The following is a 21,496-nucleotide window of genomic DNA, read 5'->3' as shown; positions in this document are numbered from 1 at the left end:
TCTTCTTTTTTATTATGAATGTCTCTAATATGTTCTAAAAGCCTAAGCTTAAAGGCTCTCTTGGTTTCACCTATATAAAATTTATTGCAAGGGCACCGAAGTGCATATATTACTCTCTCCGAATTGCAGTGGAAAACATTATCAGTTTTGAATGAAATATTATTAATATATTCAAAACAAGGAACAATAAAATTACATGCTTTACATTTGCCACACTGATAAGTCCCCATGTTTTCCACATTATGTGATATCTTATCTACTGGCAAAGTAAACCTGCTTTTCACCAAGAAGTCCTTTATACTTTTACCCCTACGATAAGAAAATTTTAATTCCATATTTAACCAAGATTTTACACTACCTAAAGTCACTTTTTTCTTACACCCACAGAATTTATTATAACTATCTTCTAGTATTTCCTTCCTATAGCCTCTCTTGGAGAAAGAATCTAACAATACATATAATTCATTATCAAATAATTCCCTGTTATTACAAAGGTGGGAGATTCTAAGCATTTCTCCATAAGGCAAAGATTGAGGGGGATGAGGATGTCCACTAGTACCATGAACATACTGATTACCCCCAGCAAAATTATTGTTAACTGAAGTCACAAGATTAGTACCATTAGAGATGTCAAGTACTACATCCAAAAAAGGCATATAAGTACCCATCTTGAAACCATCAAATTCTAAATTGTGGCAAATGTAAAGCATGTAATTTTATTGTTCCTTGTTTTGAATATATTAATAATATTTCATTCAAAACTAATAATGTTTTCCACTGCAATTCGGAGAGAGTAATATATGCACTTCGGTGCCCTTGCAATAAATTTTATATAGGTGAAACCAAGAGAGCCTTTAAGCTTAGGCTTTTAGAACATATTAGAGACATTCATAATAAAAAAGAAGAAAGCTCTGTAGCCATGCATTTTTTTAATTTTCACAATAGTGAGAGTAAGGGGCTACAAGCGACTGTTTTAGAACAAATATTTGATTACAATTATAGGAATGTGAATGTTAAACAATTGTTGCTACAAAAAGAAGCTATATATATTTTAAAGTTTAAAACCTTACATCCTTCTGGTTTAAATGAAGATTTTAATTGGAGAATGTTGCTAAATTGAATGGAATTATATTAGTTAATTGTTTAATTGTATTAATTGATGCACTGTTTTAGTATAAATGTGCATATGGTTTTGTATGGTTTGTACTCCTTGAAGGCTGTGGCCGAGACGTCAGAGTTTTAATAAATCATGTTTTTGGTGGATCTTTCTTGGTTGTTTCTTCTGGTTTGCTTTTGTGATTGTTTTATCCATGCACTTGACATGAGTCAGAAGGTCTGGGACTAGGTCCAGAACCCATGGCTTCTCCTGAAGATGAGGCCAGAGGAAGGGGAACCAAATCAGATGGGGCCAATATCGGCCAATGAGAATTAGCCTGCTTCAAGACTTTGGCTTTCTGAATGACTTTTGGAATTAGTGGAAAGGGAGGGAAGGCCTACAATAGTCTCGAGGGCCAATCGTGGATGGGTGCATCTCTCTGTGTCTCCCCCACTGTGGGGATTAGGTCAAAGTAGCTGCTGCATTTAGTATTCGGGGGGGGGGGGTTGCAAAAAGGTCACAGCAAGGCTGGCCCCAAGTTCAGAAAATCTTGTCTGCTATGCTCCATTTCAGAGACCACACAAAATTGCCTGCTGAGCTTGTCGGCTATCACGTTGGATTTCCCTGGGATATGCATTGCTACGAGAAAATATTGGGAAGAGATTGCCCATTGCCATGCTCTTAGTGCCTCTCGACAAAGGGGGTATGATTTGGTTCCCCCTTACTTATGTACCAGACTACGGACATGTCTGAATTGGAATTGTTCCTAGTGGAAGAGAGTCCTAAAGTGCTTGCAATGCCAGAAGCACTGCTCTCATCTCTAGAACACTGATGTGCAACTGAGCCTCATGTTCTTGCCATGTGCCTTGGACTGCTCTTCCCAGATAATGCCCCCCCCACCCTATCTGGGAAGCATCTGTGGTCAACGTATTAACAGGTTGTGGAGCAAAGGATCTTCTGATGGTCACATGATTGGACTGAAGCCACCATCAGAGCTCGTTCGTGCATGAATTCGTTATCTGGTGGGACATAGGAAGTTCCTGAAGAAACCACTGAAGGATTCTCATGTGCATCCTGGCTAGGGGGACAAGAGTTATGGTTGATGCCATGGTTCCAAGAAGTGTTAGGACTACTTTTGCTTTTACTTTTCTCCTGGGAAGAATGTCAACTATTTGCTTTCTGAGGACAAAGACTCTGTCAGGCAGAAGGTCAGCCATCATAGAAAAAGTGTCTAGATCTGCACTGATAAATATAATACGTTGACAAGGCAACAAGGCAGATTTTTGAAAATTCACTGTTATGACTAACTGAACACAAAGTTCCAGTGTAGTGTCCCTGGCCTGTAGAGGTAGATGCTTGGTGGTGGTAGTTAGGAGCCAGTCATCCAGGTATGGTAACACTTGGAATCCCAGGCGTCTCAGGTGAGCCATTACTACTGGCATGTATTTGGTGAACACTCTGGGGGCTGTAGTGAGACCAAACAGCAGAGCTCAAAACTGGTAATGACTGGCTCCCAGACAGCATAGATGACTCCTTGATGCTCTGTCCATTTTTATGTGGTAGTACGCATCTTTGAGGTCTATTGAGCACATCCAATCATCTTTCCCTAAAAAGGGAAGAATAGACTGCAGTGCCACCATTCGGAACTTGTACTTCTTTACAGATTCGTTCAACTTGCTGAGATCTAAAATGGGTCTCCAGTCCCCTGTTCTTTTTGGTACTAAAAAGAATCTTGAGTAAATTCCAAATTCTATTTGGTCTGTGGGGGCTTCTTGGATGACTCTTGATTAGCAACTCCTGGATTGCTGTGGCTGCTTGTTCCTCTGACTGTGTGGAACATCTGGGATTTTTCTGGTCTGTGGAATGGGCTGGCAAGATGGAATGGAATATCCTCTGGATATTATACTTTGTACTCACTTGTCTCTTGTGATATTTCACCAGGCTTCTGAGCACAAAGTTAATCTTCCCCTGACTGCTTCCAAAGAGCAGGCAGGCCCCTTTTCAGGAGCACTGATGGGGTCGGCCATGAAAAGAATCACGGTCACCCTGGTTTTGTGGACCCTCCTGGGGAAAGGGTCACCTCTTGCATCTTGAAAAACTCCCTGGGATCTTTTGAACCACATCTTTCCACTTTCTGGCCCTTAGGATAAGGTCTTGAAGGTACGGAAAAATGTACTCCAATGGCAGAGAGTTTTCCCCTTCTACTCACATCTGGTGAGTGTGTCCTTGACTTTTGGTCCAAAAAGAGCAGAACCATCAAATGGGGTGTTGGTAAAGGTAGACTTAAAGAGCTCTGCAAAGTTGCACAAGCACATCCAGGAGTGCCTCCTCAAGAAACTCCAGAACCCGCTGCCCTGCTCATTCCATCTGCAACATATATCAGCCTCATGGAGGAGTTGACTAGAATTTAAGGTGGAGAGCTGGGCGATCACTTTTTCTGAGACCTCCGCAGCTAATGAACCTTGTAAAGTACCTCCTAACTCCTTCAGGAGATCTCTTTTAATTCTGGTGAAGTTTGTGAGGTAGTTCAGTGATCTGAGGGTGAAAGTCACTGACAAGAAGACAAGCTTCCCATATCTGTCCATTGTTTGAGATTCCTTATTTGGTGGATGGACAGATGAGGATGTCTCAGAGTTCCTTTTTGGTGGCTGCTGCCACCACCATAGCATCTACGGGTATGCCTTTTGAAAGAAATTCCTTATCTAAAGGAGCTGACAGGAACTTATTTGGCCTCCTAGGGACTGTCTCCATAGTGTCTGGTGACTCCCACTCCTTTCGACTAACCAAATCCATAAGCTCATCAAAAGGTGGAGAAACCCAGGAGGCTGAAGGTTGAGTACGCTGACTCCTCATCAGAAGGGTTGATGGGTTTCCAGCTGCCTCTCTGTTTTAGGATGTCTAGGATATCTGAGAGAGAGATCTTTAGAGGGTGACTGTGGGGACCCTTCTGCTTTTTTGAGGTCAGTGTCAGAAGTGATGGACTCATCAGGGGAGTCTACATGCTTCCTTTTGCATGTCCTCTTCTGAGGTGGCTCCTCAGATGAGTAGTGTGGGGAGGTCTCAGATGATTAAGGCTCGCCCAATGGGGCTTCCTGAGGCCCTGAATCTCTGCTGCCCTGTGGATAGGATGGACTGAATCAGACGCCGGTGCCTGAGGGGGAAGAATGCCAGTATCCCTGTGTAGAGCTGCAGGAGGGGACAGCACACTCATCACCTTGAAGGCCTATCCCCCCCAGCTCCGAGGACACCCCCGGTTCTGAGGAAGTGGATGAAATCCCTAGCACCAGGGAGATAAGATCCAAGGTGGATGTAGGAGCAGAGCTTACCCACGCTGACATGCCAAGAGGCAGATTACGAACCAAAAAGACTCTGGTCAGAGTCAAACAGAGAACTACTGCTCCTAGACACTCCAGATGGCACCAAAAGTCTCAAGGCAGGCAACGGCTCCTAAGAATCCCGAAGGGGTCTCACAACCAAAGGGTCTACCACAGGAGGTATCTGACTTTCCGGCCCCAAAGATCCAGCTTGGCTCGGAGGAGGAATAGTGGATGTAGTCATCTTGAGTGGCTCCGAGACCAGTTGGGTTGGAGCAGAGAATAATTTTGCCAGCGCCGGCAACTTCAAAAGCCTGTGCACCACCCTGTCCATGTCATCAGATAAGCTCTTAGAGGACCTGGATGAAAGAGTGGGGAATAGAGACCTTTGCAGTATAGGGGATCTCAAAGTCAGAGAAACTGGTTCTAATTGCACAGACCAGTTCCGAGAAGTAGTCGCTATCATTTTCTAAGTCTTTGGAACTGTAGAACTAGATTTGTCTGCATCGATTGTCTCCCTCGGTTCCAAAGGCAGTGGAGCCGAGGAGATAGATTTCTTAGTCAACTAAGGCATTTTATTTGGAGGCTCTGAATGAGCCAAGGAAAACGATGAAGAGGAAGGTCTCTTGGACTTATCACTAGATGTAGTTGAAGATTGTAAAGCCTCATCAAAAGAAGACTTAATTAAACCTCGTAAAATCAGTTTTTCCTCTCATGTAACACTTGAGAGCTGAAGGAGTGACAAAAACTGTAGGATTCCTGCAAGTGAATAGCACCTAAGCAGTACACACACACTGTGCCCATCAGTAATGGACATTTTTTGGGAGCATTGTTGGCATTTCATGAACCCAGAGACTTTGGGTTCTTTATCTCTAGACTCTTTAGACGTGCTAAAAACTGCAGAAAACTGAAATAAACCTACCAAAAAAACTAAGCCAAAACACACAACAAAAAAACAGTACAGGGAAGTAAAGCTCTACCCTCTAAGTTAAACGGGTGCTAGGGCCTCTAACTTAAACAGACCTAGCCGAGCTGACAGGAAAAGACAACACAAACCCACTAATAAAAAACGGGTTACCTTTAACTCTCCAACTTAAACGAGCTAAAGTTAAATACACAATTAGCACAAGACTGACAGGGATATGATAGATCTAGGGAAAAAAATGACGGCCAATAACCAACACACAAACAGGTGAGACAAATTATGCCAAAACCCTACAAAAGGGGAAACTGCCTAAACTAAACTACAATAACTCTAATAAAAGGAAATTGTCAAAAAACAGCTATTAGTAATATAATCAAAAAACACTTAGCCACGGCCAAGAAGAGAGCATCCAAACTAGTCAAGCAGCAAATGAGATCTGGGAATTACTCCAATGCATTGTGGGATAGGTGTTCAGCCCTGAGCCACAGTCAGAGACTTTGAGCTAGTGTATTGGCTGAGTCGGACCAGAGTATTGGCTCCGAACCCATCCAGTAAGAAAGAAGCGAGAAGGACAACAAAACATACAGTGCTAATATGAAGGCTAACTGATTTACAATATTTGCTTAAATACAATCCAACATATTCTACACCTATTTCTTGGTTTATTGTGTATAAAAAGTTATCAACCATGCACATGACTTGTTTTTGGCCAGTAAAATTATACTTTTTTAAATGATCTAAAAACAGCCACGAGTCTTAAGAAAAATTTGTTCTTCTGTACAATTGTATTGAACACACTATCTAAATATGAGATAATTGTGACAGTCTTATTCTTCAGTGAAGAGACAATTGGCCTACATGGTGGTTGGGTATAATTTCTATGGATTTTGGGCATACCAAAAATAATACCCAATTATGGCTGTTCCCTCATAACTTGACTGTACACATTTGTTTCCATAACCACTAAACCATTGCCTTTGTCTACTTTCATGCATCTTAAATCTGAATAGCTACAAAGTTTCTTGAGACACAAATGATCATTGGAACTCAAATTGTAAAACGGCATACCCTTAATGCTCTTGTTAACTGGGTTTCTAAATTATTTGTAGAGATCGTTTTCACACATTTGTAAAAAAAAAAAAATTAAACTACTGGTTACCGGAGGGTTAAAGGCACTAGGTTTCCTAACTGACTGTTCATTTATTCAGTACCTGATCAAAAATAAACTTCAGGTTAAATTTAAAGTTTGAAATAGGTAACATCAGTAATGGAAGCTCTATTTGTAGGGATAAAGTTAAAACCCTTTGACAGTACCTTAAGTTCATCTTCTGTAAAACACTTGTTGCTTAGGTTGAAGATTTGCCAGTCCAATGTCAGTGCACCCTTCCTCTTCCCCTTTCTTGCTCTAAGTTGACTTTCCTTCCCTGGTCAATGGAAAATTCATAGTGGTCACACCTTTGGGAGAAAAAGGAACTGACCAAGAGGTAGAAGGCAAGTCACTGTTGTCAAACAAAAATGTTAACCAAATTATTGGATACCATTCACTCCATTGGCAACAATACAACTGCCTTTGTCACTACTACCAAAAGAATCCAATTGGTCAAGACGATTGGTTATGTGGTCAGTAACTAAAGGCAAACTTGGTGAATTTGAAACATTAGAATCAGGTAGATTTTTAATCAGAAAAGGCAATCACTAACCTGCAATCCAAATATCTTCTTGGTCTCTTCCCATTCTATTACCTTTTTTTCTATTACATTTCCTTCTATTTGTCCCAAATACCTTGGTTTCTTTGCCAGTTTCCTTCAGTAAATTCCACCCCCCTCGTCTGTTGTCTGTACCGTAACTGCAGTTATCCCTATTGGGAGAATCTTTCTCCATTACAGTGCTGCCTTCTTAGTATACTTTCTGCTACTTTAGGAATAATATTCTATATGACTTCTCCTCAAAGATCTGCATCCAAAACCATATTATTTCCTCATTTCTTGAATTAACTTCCCACTATCACCATCCCTTTTCATTTTGGAATGTAGCTTGTTACTTGGGTTATGTGCAAGAACCTTAACTGTGTAGCTTCAAATCCCTTTAGATAATTCTAACCCTCCTTGTTCTGACCTCTTCCCCTCCCAGATAAAATCCTTCAACTTTATTACTGTCCACAACTTCTCCACTGGTTGATAAAATTATACCCGACCTGTGCATGAAACTAAAGGGACTAAGCATATTTGCTGTTCATAGTTTGCGATCCATAGCCATAAGCAAGAGCTTCCACTTTCTCAGTTTTTGTATTATCCTTTAAGTCTCTTCCCACATATCCTTAGCTGCCATAACAATAATTTTTAATCCATACTCCAAAATATTCCATGTTATGATGCCCCCATAAATATGGGTATTGCTGCACCAGTTTGTGTGGGTACATAGCTTACAGCTCCACCTTTATTTTCATTAATTTTATATCTAAGAATACCCAGAACAGTCTCAGAATATACCACAACACTGTCCTTTTCTGATTTCCATCTGGTACAAAATATCTGTGGATAAAGCCAACTTTTCTTAAACACCATACCAATTATATCCTTAAATTTCAGTCCCCTATTTTCTTTGCCAGTGGTTCTAAATAGAACAAAAATAAAGGGGAAAAGAGGACAAACCTGCCTTGCTCCTCTGTTCAGACACAACTTACCAGAAAGGAACCCTCCCAGTTAGATTTTTGCCCTCAATCTCTCATATTTTTCTAGTTAAGCCATATTATTGCATCAGAAAATGCAAATGCTCCCATTACCCTATTCAAAATCTCAGCTTACTCTGACAAATACTTTCTCTGCATCAAGACCCACAAATAACAGTAGTATTTTTTTACATTCTCTTTCACCCTGGATCATTTCTGTATTCATTTTGTCAAATGTTTGCCTCCCCTCCAAAAATCACATTTGTCCACATTAAATCTGGCATCACCTTTGCCATTTTAGCCAAGGCAGGGAAACACGTTATATTCATGGTTTAGATTTGAAATGGGTGCATATGAAACTGGATCAGATGTGTTCTAGTCTTTAGGTATTATAGCCACCACAGGTTTTTTTTTTTCCAGGATGTTGGTGTTGCTACTCCTTTTAAAATACTGTTAAGCAAAACCTTCAAGATCTTTATAACCTTCTTCCTTCCTAACTTCCACCAGAAAATCCGCTATTCCTAGAGACTTTCCTGACCCCCTGTCACAATTTTTATCTCATCTCCTCCCATCTTAACTCTCAGTTGAACCTCATCTACCTCTAATCTTGGCATATTTAAGTCTTTCATAAGTATTTCTACTTGTGATTTCCCCACTTCTCTGCTTTACACAAATTTTCATAAAGTTTCCAAAATATCTGTAATACCTCTATAACAGCTTTGGTTATTCCTTGTTATAGACTCCCTAAGTTTGGCAACAACGTTTCTACTTTCTCACCTAAGTTGTTGTGCCAGAAATTTGTATGCTCTGGAGTTTACAAAAAACAGATGCGTAGCAATCTTTCTAAACTCATGCATATTATCTAGGTACTCCCTTACTTCTTTTGGCAGTCTGTAATTGATCATCTTGTTCTGTCAGATTCCTCTTATTTTGTAATACTTTAATCTTTGTCAGCTCCTATAAAGGATTACATCTTAACCAGATCTCTTATTTTTACACTATTTTACACTCCACTTTCATTTTATCCCACTCACTAGCTATAACTTCTGGAGTACTTTACATCTTCCCTAGCAACTCCCAAAAAAATTCCACTACCCATTCCTTAAATTCTTCTGTTTTCAAGTAGGTGAGGAAGTGCCAGTGTCTCATCTTTACTTGATTACCCTATTTTATTTAATTTTACAGGAACATGTCCATTTAAATGAACTTTGATACACATTCAATAACTATTTCAGATCATGTGCTAATAATTACCATCATGTCTAGTCCAGTTATTGTACCTTGGGGAATATGTAAATTCTGAGTTCCTGCTTCTGAATTCACATCTTTCATACCTAATATTTTCATAAATTTCTTCAGAACTGTACCCTCATATTTTCCCTTCTAGAATCCCCCCAAGATACATCTTCACTGTTGCAAATCAAAATCCAGTCACCACCTATAAGTAATATCCTCTGCTAAAATCCTGGTCAGTCTCTCTTCCTATTACTGCTCATCTCTAGCATGACATTTTCTGTTATTTCACATCTAATGCATTACTTGCATACTCTCTAACTTATGAACATTGTATATTATGACCTGTATTCCTTGTTTAGACTTGTAACATTTTTTAATTTATTTTTTCTGAAATTGTACTTTTACTAATTTGTAATCTTGTGGAGTTTTTCTCCCTGGGTATCTGCTGAAACTGGGTATTTTTCTACCCATTTGGATACTACCCAGTTAAATATAAATAAATTAAATAAATAAAAGCCAATTATTTTTCCCCATATTTTAAGCTGCAAAATAATGATTTTTAGATGGAATATAAATACATGCCAGTATAATCCTCATCCATTGCCAGCAGCTCCTTACTTCTACAAATCTGCCATTATCTTTTCCCCTGTTCTGTTACTACCGGAGCTCCACTAGCAATACAAGTACAACTCTTCATTTGTTCCAGATATTTTTTAGAATATTCATCCTGAATTCCTTTATCAAAATTCACAGGATCAGATCTTTCCAAGTGCGTCTCCTATAATATTACCATTTGCACTCTGCATTTATTGATACTCTTTCCTTTTCATCTATACCTGTGAGAGCATTCACATTCCAAGATAAGTAAAGTGTCACCCTTATGGCATCTTTTTCAAATGTCTAGTTCCAGCTTTTATGATACATGCACCCAATAATGTTTGGCAGGTTAATCCTTTGTACATTTTTTTTTCTTAACATTGGAACCTGTCACATTTTACAAATTTTTGTTTTAATAAAACACTATGCTACTGGAACACTCCCATAACTTACCAACTTAATACCAACAACTATGTGCATATTCATATTCACATAATTAAGTTTAACCCTTCTAATAGGAACATTTGTGCCAAATAGACAGGTGGTAATACATACCCTAATTAACCTGAAATTGAGGTTATCCATGCTAAGAGGCGTGGTATTGTATGTGCTTCTACTTACACTAGTGTCTGTTCCTTTTCTCTCTGTTTTTCCCTCTCCCAGATGTGAAAACTAGTTACATACTTTCAGAACTTAACTTTTAACCTTGAAGAAAAGTACAATTGTATACACTTACCATAAATATAGATGTTTGAGTGTATTCACTGTTGCAGTCCTTACAAAATGGGTTGCTTCCCAAAGCCCAGGAAAAAAACTAAAGGGAGGAGGAACAACCACTGTTTAAGGGTTGGTAAGGATGCCCTGCAACACTGCAGTGGCAAAACCAGCCATCGACTTAGAAAACAAGGACAAATTGTAAAGTTTAGTTAAAGTTGTGGACAAAAGTCCACGTAGCTGCTTCCAGTATGTCCCTAGTAGGTACACCTCTTAAAGCTGCTGAGATAGAGGCTGCCATAGTAGAATGGGTCCTAATACTCTGAGGAGGAACCTTGCCATGCTGTAAGTAAAAGTGAATACAATGAGCAAGTCACTTAGAAATGGTCTGTTTAGAAATAGCTTTGCCCTGAGCTCCAGGAGCAAAACTGACCAATAATTGATCCGACTTTCGAAAAGATTTAGTCCTGTCCAGGTAAAATCTAAGCTGTCTATGCACACCCAGGGAATGCAGTAACCTTTCCCCTTTATTCTGAGGGTTAGGAAAGAAGGTAGGTAGGTGGATAGACTGGTTAAGAGTCAGGCTAGAAACCACCTTAGGTATAAAGGAGGGATTAGTTTGAAGAGAAACCCGATCCACGTGGAAGATGATAAAAGGCTCTACTGTCATTAAGGCTTGCAGCTAAGAAACTCTAGCTGAAGTAAAAGAAAGGCAGTTTTCCAGGAGAGAAACTTCAGGTCTGCTGAGGCAGCTGGTTCAAAAGGAAGCAGAGTAAGTTTCTCAAGTACAAATCTGAGATCCCAAGCAGGAGTAGGTGCCCTTCTGGGAAGCTTAAAATTGCTAGCTCCCCCTGAAGAACTGTTTCATCAAGGGATGATAGAAAATGGGATGCTCAAAGGAATAGCTGAAACATGGATTTTGATAGAAGAAAAGGGAACTCCACCATTAGGCAAGCCTGTCAGATAGTCAAGAATAAGAGGAAGAGTAGGTTGAAAATGATCTTCCCCTCTAGTCCGCATCCAAATGGAGAATCTTTTCCACTTATCTGCATAAGATTTCCTAGTGCTAGGCCTCATGGCCTCACAAAGGACCTCAACCACTTGTTGGGAAAGGTTTAAATTATGAGCCAAGCTGCCAAATGCAGAGTCTGAAGATGGGGATGCAGAATTTTCTCCCCTCCTGAACCAAAAGATCTGGTATCAGGGGAAGATGCCAAGGCCGAGACTGTGACGTAGTGGATGCCAATGTTGTCTGGGCCAGTCTGGAGCTATGATGATGGCTCTTGGTTTTTCATCCCCTATCTTTAACAGCACTCTGGGGAAAAAGAGGCAGAGGAGGGAATGCATAGATCAAGAGCTGTGTCCAGGGGAAGGACAGAGCATCCACTTTCCAAGCTTTGTTGTGATGATCCCTAGTGCAAAAGGTTGAAAGAAGGTGGTTGGTTGGAGATGAGAAGAGATCCACCTGGGGAGTCCCCCAACACTGAATGATGCGATAGAAGATGGTCTTGTTTAGTTGCCACTCGTGAGGATCCAGGACCTGCCTACTCAACCAGTCTGCCAAGGTGTTGAGCCTTCCTGGAAAAAAACTGAGCCATCAGATGAATGCCCATGGAAGCTGCTATGGACCATAGTATCATGCTCTGTCTGCACAGGGGGTACGAGTGCATCCCTCCCTGCATGTTGATGTACTATGATTGTGGCATTGTCTGTCTTGACCAGAAGAGTACCAGTAGAGAGATGTTTGAAAGCCATTAAGGCCTGCTGGACTGCCATCAATTCCTTCAGATTTATGTGGAAATGAACCTGTTGAGAATTCCAAGTCCCCTGAATGCATTTGCCCACTAGATGTGCTCCCCAAGTGTAGACCGAAGCATCAGTGATGAGTCTGGCTGGCAGGAGGTGGACAGAAAGGCAGGCCTTTGTTCTGTGCACAGGCCATCACCCACCAAAGCAGCTCGATCTGCAGGCAGGGAATCAGAGGAAGTATCATGTCTAAATCCAGAGTGTGTTGACAACAAAGGTTTTTGAGGTACCATTGAATTTTTCTCATATGCAGTCTGGCATATGGAATCAGAATGCATGAAACCATGAATCCCAGGGCTTGCAGGAATTGCCTTGCAGTTAACTGGGTCATGCTTGCCAAATTTTTTTAAGTAATTCAAAAGATCCATCTGTTTCTCTTGAGGGAGGAATACCATCTGGGCGGCTGTGTTCAGGCTCGCTCCCAGGAATACAATCTCCCTGGTGGGTACCAATTTTGACTTCTTTTCATTGATGGTGTAGCCCTAAGAGGTGAGAAGGTTCTTTACAAAGTCCAAATCCTTTAGAAGTTGCTCTGGAAAGTTTGCATGAATAAGAATCATCCAAGTAAGGGTAAATTTGAATGTTTCTTTGCCTGCAAAAAGCAATGACTGGAGCCAAGCATTTGGTAAAAACTCTGGGAGCAGTAGATAAGCCAAAGGGCAGTGCAAAGAACTGGAAGTGCCTATTCCCCACCCTGAAGCAAAGGAACTGCCTTGCAGCTTTCCCTTATTGGGATGCACAGATAAGCTTCTTTGAGATTCAAAGTCACCAGCCAGGAATCCTTGGCCAGCATTGGCAGCAACTGCTGAAGAGTGAGCATTTTGAATTTGGGAATAACCAGAAAAGTGTTTAGAATGGACAAATCCAGAATAGGGTGCCAGGTGCCCCCTTTTTTGTGGACCAGGAAAAGTCTTGAGTAGAAACCATGGCTTATCTGTAGTGCAGGAACTGGCTCTATTGCTCTGAGGTTTAGTAAAGAAGAAACTTGTTTCTCTGCTTCTGCCCTTTGATTTGGGGGGATATCTGGGTATCCTTGGTGGACAGGGACAGTGTGAAAGGAAAACTTGTAGCCTTGGGATACTATTTTGAGCACCCACTTGTCATCTGTGATGGTGGACCAGACATTTGCAAACATGGCTTACCTTCCTCCCAAAGGAAACCCTGGGCCCGCAGAGGCAGCCAGGGGAAGGCTGGAGTCATTGGGAATGCTTGGTTTGAGAAGTTTGCTTAGAACTCCCTGATTTCGAAGAGGAAGCCTGCCAGTGTTTAGCCTTTTGAGGGGTGGAAGTCTGTCCCCTAGAAGACCTGTTACCCCTAGACCTAGTGCAACTGTTTACTAGGGTCAGGAAAAGTCCAATTCTTAGAAGGGTAATATTTACTAAAATGAGGAGGCTGAACTTGCAGAAAGTCCTTAACAATTTGGATAGATTTTGGACTTATCCTCCATTTTTAACACATCTTCTGCTTTGCTACCAAAAAGATTGTCCTTGTGCAAAGGCACATCCAGTAATTTAGATTTGACAGGTTCAGAAAGGGGCTGTTCCCTGAGCCAAGCATGTCTTCTAATGACATACCCAGTGGTTGCTGTCCTGCAAGAAGCCTCCAAAGTTTCAAAACCACAATGTAGAGAATGTTTAGTGACAAGAGTGGCAGAATTCAATAAATCATGCATGCCCTTACTCTCCATCAGGGAAGGAACACCAGCAATTTTAGCCTTAATAGCCTCCAAAGTATGCTACTGATACTTAAGCATATGAAAAAGGCAATTAACAGACCTAATAGCCAGGGTGGAAGAAGTATAAACCTTTTTACCCCACCTATCCAAGGCCCTAGATTCCCTGTCAGAAGGAACAGGATTTTTAGCAACCATGGCTTAACACCCTTAAGGCCCTGAGAAATAATCTCTGGATCAACAGTAGGATTCTTGAAAAGGAACTGATGAGAATCAGGAGCTCTAATACCTGTCAGGCTTTCTGGGAGCAGGGGGAACAGAATTAGGAGTCAAAGAATTCTCCATGAAAACATCAACAACTTCCAAAACCAGAGGGATAGCCAAAGGCTTATGCTGTGGCAAATCCAAGAATTCCCTAATCCATTTCTTAGACTGAGGGTAGTCCTGACTTTCCCATTTGAAATGTTCCCTAAGAGTATTCAGAGCATCTCCAAAAGAAAAATCTTCTGGAGGGGAGGCAGAAGGGATTGAGTCTTCTGCATCAGAATCCTCAAAACCAGAAAAAAGTGGAGTTTTCCTCTTCATCAGCAGAGTTGCTGGAAACCTCAGAATCTGAGGGAGAGAAAGCTTTTGGGGACAATTCCCTAATCCTTTTAGAAGGAGTTGGCTGAGAGCCCTTGGATAAGGTTCAAGAGATCACTAGCCATTTTAAACCATCTGAGCCAGAGGCATTTGAGGGGAGGCCGTCGACTGCTTAGGAGTAGATTTTCAGCAGGATGGCCTGCTAGAAAGCCAGAGGGACTTGGGAGGCCTAGCCACAGCAGAAGTCTGAAACAAGGTAGTCTGTCTGGATCTAGTCTCCAGGCAGAGAAAAGAGGCCTCAGAAGCCGGCACCTGGTTAGCTGCTCTGGATCCAGAGGCAGCGACTGACAGAGGGTCAGAAGATGAAGTGGAAGCCTGCGGTATGGAGGACTCAGAAAAAGGTCTCTGCAGATGCCTGCTGCTGAACATCCATGGACGGCAGGGGCAAAGAAAGCGCCTCACTGACTACTGCTGGGCCGACAACCAACTTAACAGGGACATTGACTAATTTGACCCTAAGCCTGTTGCGGTCCTTATCCTTGCACTTCTTAGGAACATCTGAAGTTGGGAGACCAGAAGATGCCATACTGACGAACTTAGGCCAAACTCCGAAATGCTCGAATAAGATCCTAGTTCTACGGCGTATGGTATGCGGTTTGAAAGAAGCACAGAGAACACAATTAAGGACGTTGTGATCAAGGCCCAAACAAGTAATACTATAGGAGTGAAAATCACGGTGTGAAATCTGTTTTCCACAGGCAAGACAGTGATTAACTTTCTCTGACATTCATTAAAGCAAGAAAAGAGGGTCCCCAACGGGGTACTTATCTGAGGATGTCTTCAACTAAGCAGTCGGAATACAAAAAGAAGTTACTTGGCCAAGCAGCACTCATGCAAAATGCTTCTACTTCGGGCTCCATGGCAAGAAAGACTGAGGAAATGGCGTCGGCTGCCTTCTTTTGTACCCGACGTCAGGCCTAAACTGAGGGCAGCCGACATCATATACCAAGGACTTTGGTATTCTAGCCGACTGTGGGCTACCGGGAGCTAGATAACCCATTTTGTAAGGACTGCAACAGTGAAACACTATGAACATCCAGTGTTGTCTTTTATTGCCCTATTATCAACTTGCCACTATGGAAAAGTAACAGAAAAAAGTATTCCTCTATTTCAGCCTGTAAGACAACATCTATTACTATGGAAAACTTTTCATTATATTCAGTGCTCTCAATTACTTGTTTTTACTTTAAATTTATCAACTTATGTCAAGGGTCTTAATCCAAACATTCACTTATATAAAATGAAACATATCAGTTCTACATATGATCTGCATACTTTTACACTCTGTCGCTCACCTCAACCCAAGATTACAGCTTATTAGCTTAAACATCCTTTGGTCTAGCTTTTCTTCTCTTTTTGCACTGTAATGCCTACATTTGTTAATATTAAATGAAAAAGGCATCTGCTTACTTTAATAACTATCACATACACAAACTACAGATACTTTACTACAAAATATGAACTTTATATTGTTAAAAGTTTCATAGAAACACTGTTAGGAAAAGAAAATTGTTTTGCTTAGTTACTTTTTCCTCCTTCCTCCACTCAGAGTCCTTCTAAACATTGATGACATGAAAAGAGGTATGTATTTCTCAGTTTCTCAAATTTAATAGTCAATAAAAGTACATTTTTTCCATTTATTCTTATACTGCAGTGTTTCACAAATGTGATGCTTTGCAGTCTCACATTTATTCACTAATTTCCACATTGCTGGTCTTCCTGTCCATCCCCAATCTACAGATTCTGGTTAAGTTCCACAGTGCTCCCAATTCTGTTGGTCAGCTACTCTGCTTTTCTGTCTCTCAAGCATTTTTCTTTGTAACAGTGGAAAAGTTTCACTGGCAGTGTCTCTCCATGTGCTTTATTATCATAAGAATGAGAAGCAGTGTTTCCTTCTGCTTGGTGTCTAATTTTATTTGGACAAACTTTTCCATTTCCTCCTTGGCCCATTCTGCATAAAAAAAAATACTTTGGTCCTCCAGGAAAATTTTTTTAAGACACCTGGATAAAGCAGCTTAAATGTCACACCTGTCTCCTGACATTCCCCAACTACTGGAATACATGGGTTTATTAACTGTATATACCAGGTCGAAGAATCATTTTCCACAAACACTGTCTCCAACTTCTAATACTTTGCCCTTTGCTACAGTTTTGTCAGGATCAACTCTTCCTACTCGTAGGTTTGCATCTTTACTAAACGTCTTGGCTGCTTTCTCATGGCCAGATTTGGAGCATACACAGTCTCCCTTCAATTAGCAGTTCATAGAGTGGAATACCAGTCCAGTTGCTTCTTTGTGCCGTCATAAAATTAATACAATTTGTTCCTTCTAGTTTCTTTGGTACAGCAGAAAATTTCAGTTTTTCCCTACATGCTCTGTCCTCTATAATTCTACCATTTTTTGAAACATCTATTCTTGAGCAGTTTCATACTCAGCCAGCCTTTTCTTCATTTTGACCTATTTTTGCAGTTTTATCAGCTCATCTGTTTAAAGTTTCTTCTATGGTTTCCAGCCTTTTATTTAAGTTTTATATACTCCTTCAGGGTTTTATTTAAATAAACTCAGTCAATTTCACTTATTTTTGCCTGTAGTTTGCTGGAAGCCATGTCTTGCATTAAGTCTAGAGCTAGAAGTGCTTTTTGCCAAACAGCTGCAGGATTCCTCCCAGTCAGTGTTTTATCTTCACCTTTACTAGATTTCCTTTCAGGCTCTCTCTTTTTTTTTTTTGCTGGCATCCAGGCAGTGTACTTATTAGTCAGTAACTGAATTTTACTCAAGTTGACTGTCTGTGGCTGCAGTTTTTCATTTTCCATTTTCACACCGGGAGAGCTGAAGTTAAGCTGTTGATCAACGTTCAGCCATCTTCAGAGTAGCTTTGGTATGGCTCCCAAGTTTACAACAAAGTCCAGAAGGTTTAGGAATTTGCTTGGAAGCATTTGCATATGTAGATTTATACCCCAGCAGAATTCAAATAATTTTTCCTCTGGTAGACAGCAAATATTAGAGGTGTGATGGGGCAGGGGTGTAGCCAGGATTTTCAGATTTGTACTCACAGGTCCTAGACTGTTGCCCCCAACAAGCCACACCCACATCTACACATTGCTGTCCGTACACTTCCTTAAAAACAAAATACAACAGTGTTACACTGGCTTGCCTTTTTGCTTACAATGGTTCAATGCATACCTCTTAACCTCTTAAAGAAATCTGAACAAAACCAAAAATAATGAGGGACAAAGGCCCCAAAACAAGGACAGATTTTAAATATTGCTGTTATAAACTTAGAACAATGTTAGAATAACAGGACTTATGTTAGCACATATTTTCTGAAGGGTATGAAGTCAGAAAATGAAATGTCAGTCCTTATTTCATGACTTGAGTTCTCAATGGTTTACCAGAAAACCACAAATTTTAGGAGGAAAATACCAAAAATATAATGCAAAAACTGGACAGTTGACAGGTATGGTACAGTGCCAAAATCCAGACTCAACTTTTTTTTTCATTCAGATACTGAAGATCACTTTCATAGCTATATGGCAGTCAATATTTACTACCAGGTAAGTATTGTGACCTGCATTAGTTTAGTTATTCCTAATATTACCTAACCCACATGAAGTATATGCCACAGAGACAGGCATTATTTGGGACTTAATGATTGTTTTCAAACCCAGATGATCAACTTTGAATAATGCAGAGAAAGACAATATTTCTGACAGCACAATACATAAATTATAAATACAAATATAAATGAATAGTCATTCAAGTAAATACGTATTTACTAATATTAGTTTTTTTATCCATAGTTTTTCCAAGCGTGTGCTATTAAACTTGTGTCAGCCTCTGGTTAGCATACCACGATAAAGAGTGTAAGTTCTTGATGGAAGTGTTCTCAAGTCATTGTTACTTATTCCATCTCCTCCCTGCGCTTTGTTTCAAACTTTGGATGCAATTTGCATAGTTCTTTTTCAATATAATCCAATTCTTGTTATTCTAGTAACTGTCTAAGTTTCTAAGTACAATATTTAAAATGTCATTTTTGGGCTTTTGTCCCCCATTATTTTAGGCTCTGTCCAGATTTCTTGTACTATGAAGTTGAGAGGTATATGGTTGACCACAGCCAGTAATTACATAGGAGTGACATTTTGCAAAATGTTTATAATTCTAACTCTTGAAAAGCTAACACAAACAGCTTGGTGGGTCCTTGGTAACTGCATCGCGACTTTTATCAGGCAAAGGGACCAACAGCCTGTGGAGCCTTTATGCTATTTTTGAAAAAAAAAAACAGGAAGAAAGACGGTCCCACCTCTTTGAAAGGTAAAAAAAAAAAAACATCTAAAACATGGCAGCCAGGAGAGGGAAGGTGAAGGATCTGGGGTGTTGATGCAGTTTTTATAACGGCTTCAATTTTGCGCAGCCCACAGGGGTAGTTACAGAAAAAAATCAAGACTACTTCCAAATTTTAATGCTGCAGTTCCACTAAACAATCTCTTAAATATGCCTGAAATATTCTGACTAGATTCCCTGACATTAGATAAGAACATGTTTTCAGACATGAGGTAACCCGTTAAACTAGGTTTAACCACACTGAGTGCAAATAAATGGAGGGAGTAAAGTAAGTTGGTACCAGATTGAAAAGAATAATGTGAGGGAGCTAATCTGTACAGTTGAGAGGTGTGCAGTCAGGTCTCACTTTATGAGAAAAAAAGACTAGAAGAAACCAGACAATACCAAAAGAAAAAAAAATCACAGTACTATTCTTGAATGTTCAGCCCTTTAAGTTGTACGGTTTGCCAGATAACTTCCCCAACAGAAAACAGTAGCCAAGCCTACTACGTTCCTTGACAGAACAAGACCGCGAATATCACTTTTGCATGCCCATGCTTACAAAGTTGAGTTGACACAACCAGTCAGAAAACAGCATAGGAAGACAAGTAAAGTGATAATGCCACAAAATTTAGATTATTCTACTAGCAAAAACAACATATATTGGCGTCATCATAAACATTACAAGTACAATAACCAACAATAGCTAACTTTTATCCAAGGCCAGATATAAAATATTTTTTTACAAATTTTATATATATACACACACACCACATAAAATGTGTTGGGATGAAAGCCAATTAATAAACCTAGAACTACTACATAAAATGCATGATGGGAAAGACAATAGCAAGCTAGAGTAAAAGAAAACATACTGAGTTCACTAATATAGAAGAAATATCTTACTCAAAATGTCGTTTTTCTTAATGGTGTAATACCAAACACCTGGCAATGAGAAGCCGGCAAGTCATGCTCCAATTTACCACTTGAACCCATAAGTGGAGGGGAAACCATTATATTTCAGTAATTATTTTGCTACAGTTAAAACATATCACAAAAGAAAATGAAAACCACTATTACAAATAAGAATCTAGCAAGGCCAAGTACATATTCCCAGTGTTTTATACTTGACAAAACAGTTTGGCGACCACTAGGGCAGGGCTAGCCTAGGCGCAAATGTGATTTTAAAGAAAGCTGTTTGCCAAGGAAAATAATAAAACAGCAATTACTAAGGCATGCTTGCATGTAATCCAAAAAAAAATAACATGCTTTTGCAAAGTTGCGAAAATCAGCAACTGCCACTAGTTCACTTCAATGATAATTTACTAGTCTGCATCTGCATCTCTGAGTCTGCAAACACTGCGATATTATATAAAACTTAAAATAACTTACATAAAATGATTCAGCCAAGTTACCCAGGTACAAATCTCTAGCCTGCTGCAGCAATACACAAATATAAAGATAACCAAAGCAAGCAGGTCAAGTGGAACTGGAGTTGGAATTAGACTACCACGCACTCTCTCTCAACTTCAAGCAACTAAAGCGTGAGTCTCTGGACCAATCAGCAGCCATTGGTTTGTAGCTAAAAGGCTGCTGACATCACAAATCATTGGTCCTACAGCCAGCCAGATTCTACCCCCCACTCCCGATAAACCATACTGAAATGCGTACAGTCAGTATGCCTCCCAACATCCCTGTGGTGGGGAAGAAATTAATTACTAGAAATTTTTTTTGAGTGCAATGAGATTACAGATTTGAAAAAGTCCCTACAGAATCTTATGACATGAAAAACTGGAGAACAAATGGCTATAATTAAGGAAATTATTATTTTTAGCTGGGACACAGGATCTCTTATTTTATTTATTTAGCAGAATAATGCCTTAAGTTTAATTCCACTGATTGCCAAAAACCAAGTTATAGATAATGGAAATGAAAATCTTAACTGTATTTTAAGTATTGAATATTCTAAAAGAAAAAGCTTTCACGGAGGTCCTTAGAAAAGGGAAGGTATAAATTATAGAAATAAATTATTTATGGAAACAATACACAGAATAGTATTCAAGATATGTTAGGCTTAAGGGAAGACAGGAACGGAGCAAATTATATAATGTTGGACAATTGTTGATAAACATATGTACGATATGTAAATGAAAAAAATGTTAATTTTTAGGTATATGTGGCTATGTCTTAAGTGAAGATCTAATAAGGCTGATAAAGACTAGTCTTAAAAGCAGCCAATGTAGTACTTTTATCTGTAGCTGTAACCTTTTCCATGGGCTGGAAATACTTGTAGAGTATGTTAGGAATCTATCCCTCAAGCAAGTCTTTTTTTGCTGGTATAATGCTCCCAGTGTCAGTTGTAGAGCTAATGTTTTTGTGAGGATATAGTTCAGATAAGATTTGATCTTTAATGGCTCAAAAGGCAAGCTTCAGTAAGGGCACCCTGTAAGCTACCAAGGATAATGCCAGCTGTACTAATTTGAGGGTACTTAACAGACTTAAGGCCT

The sequence above is a fragment of the Protopterus annectens genome, chromosome 4.part0 (genome assembly GCF_019279795.1).
Source record: "Protopterus annectens isolate FY-2018-M chromosome 4.part0, PAN1.0, whole genome shotgun sequence".
NCBI classification, from domain to species: Eukaryota; Metazoa; Chordata; order Ceratodontiformes; family Protopteridae; genus Protopterus; species Protopterus annectens.
Note: the sequence above shows the minus strand (reverse complement) of the source record.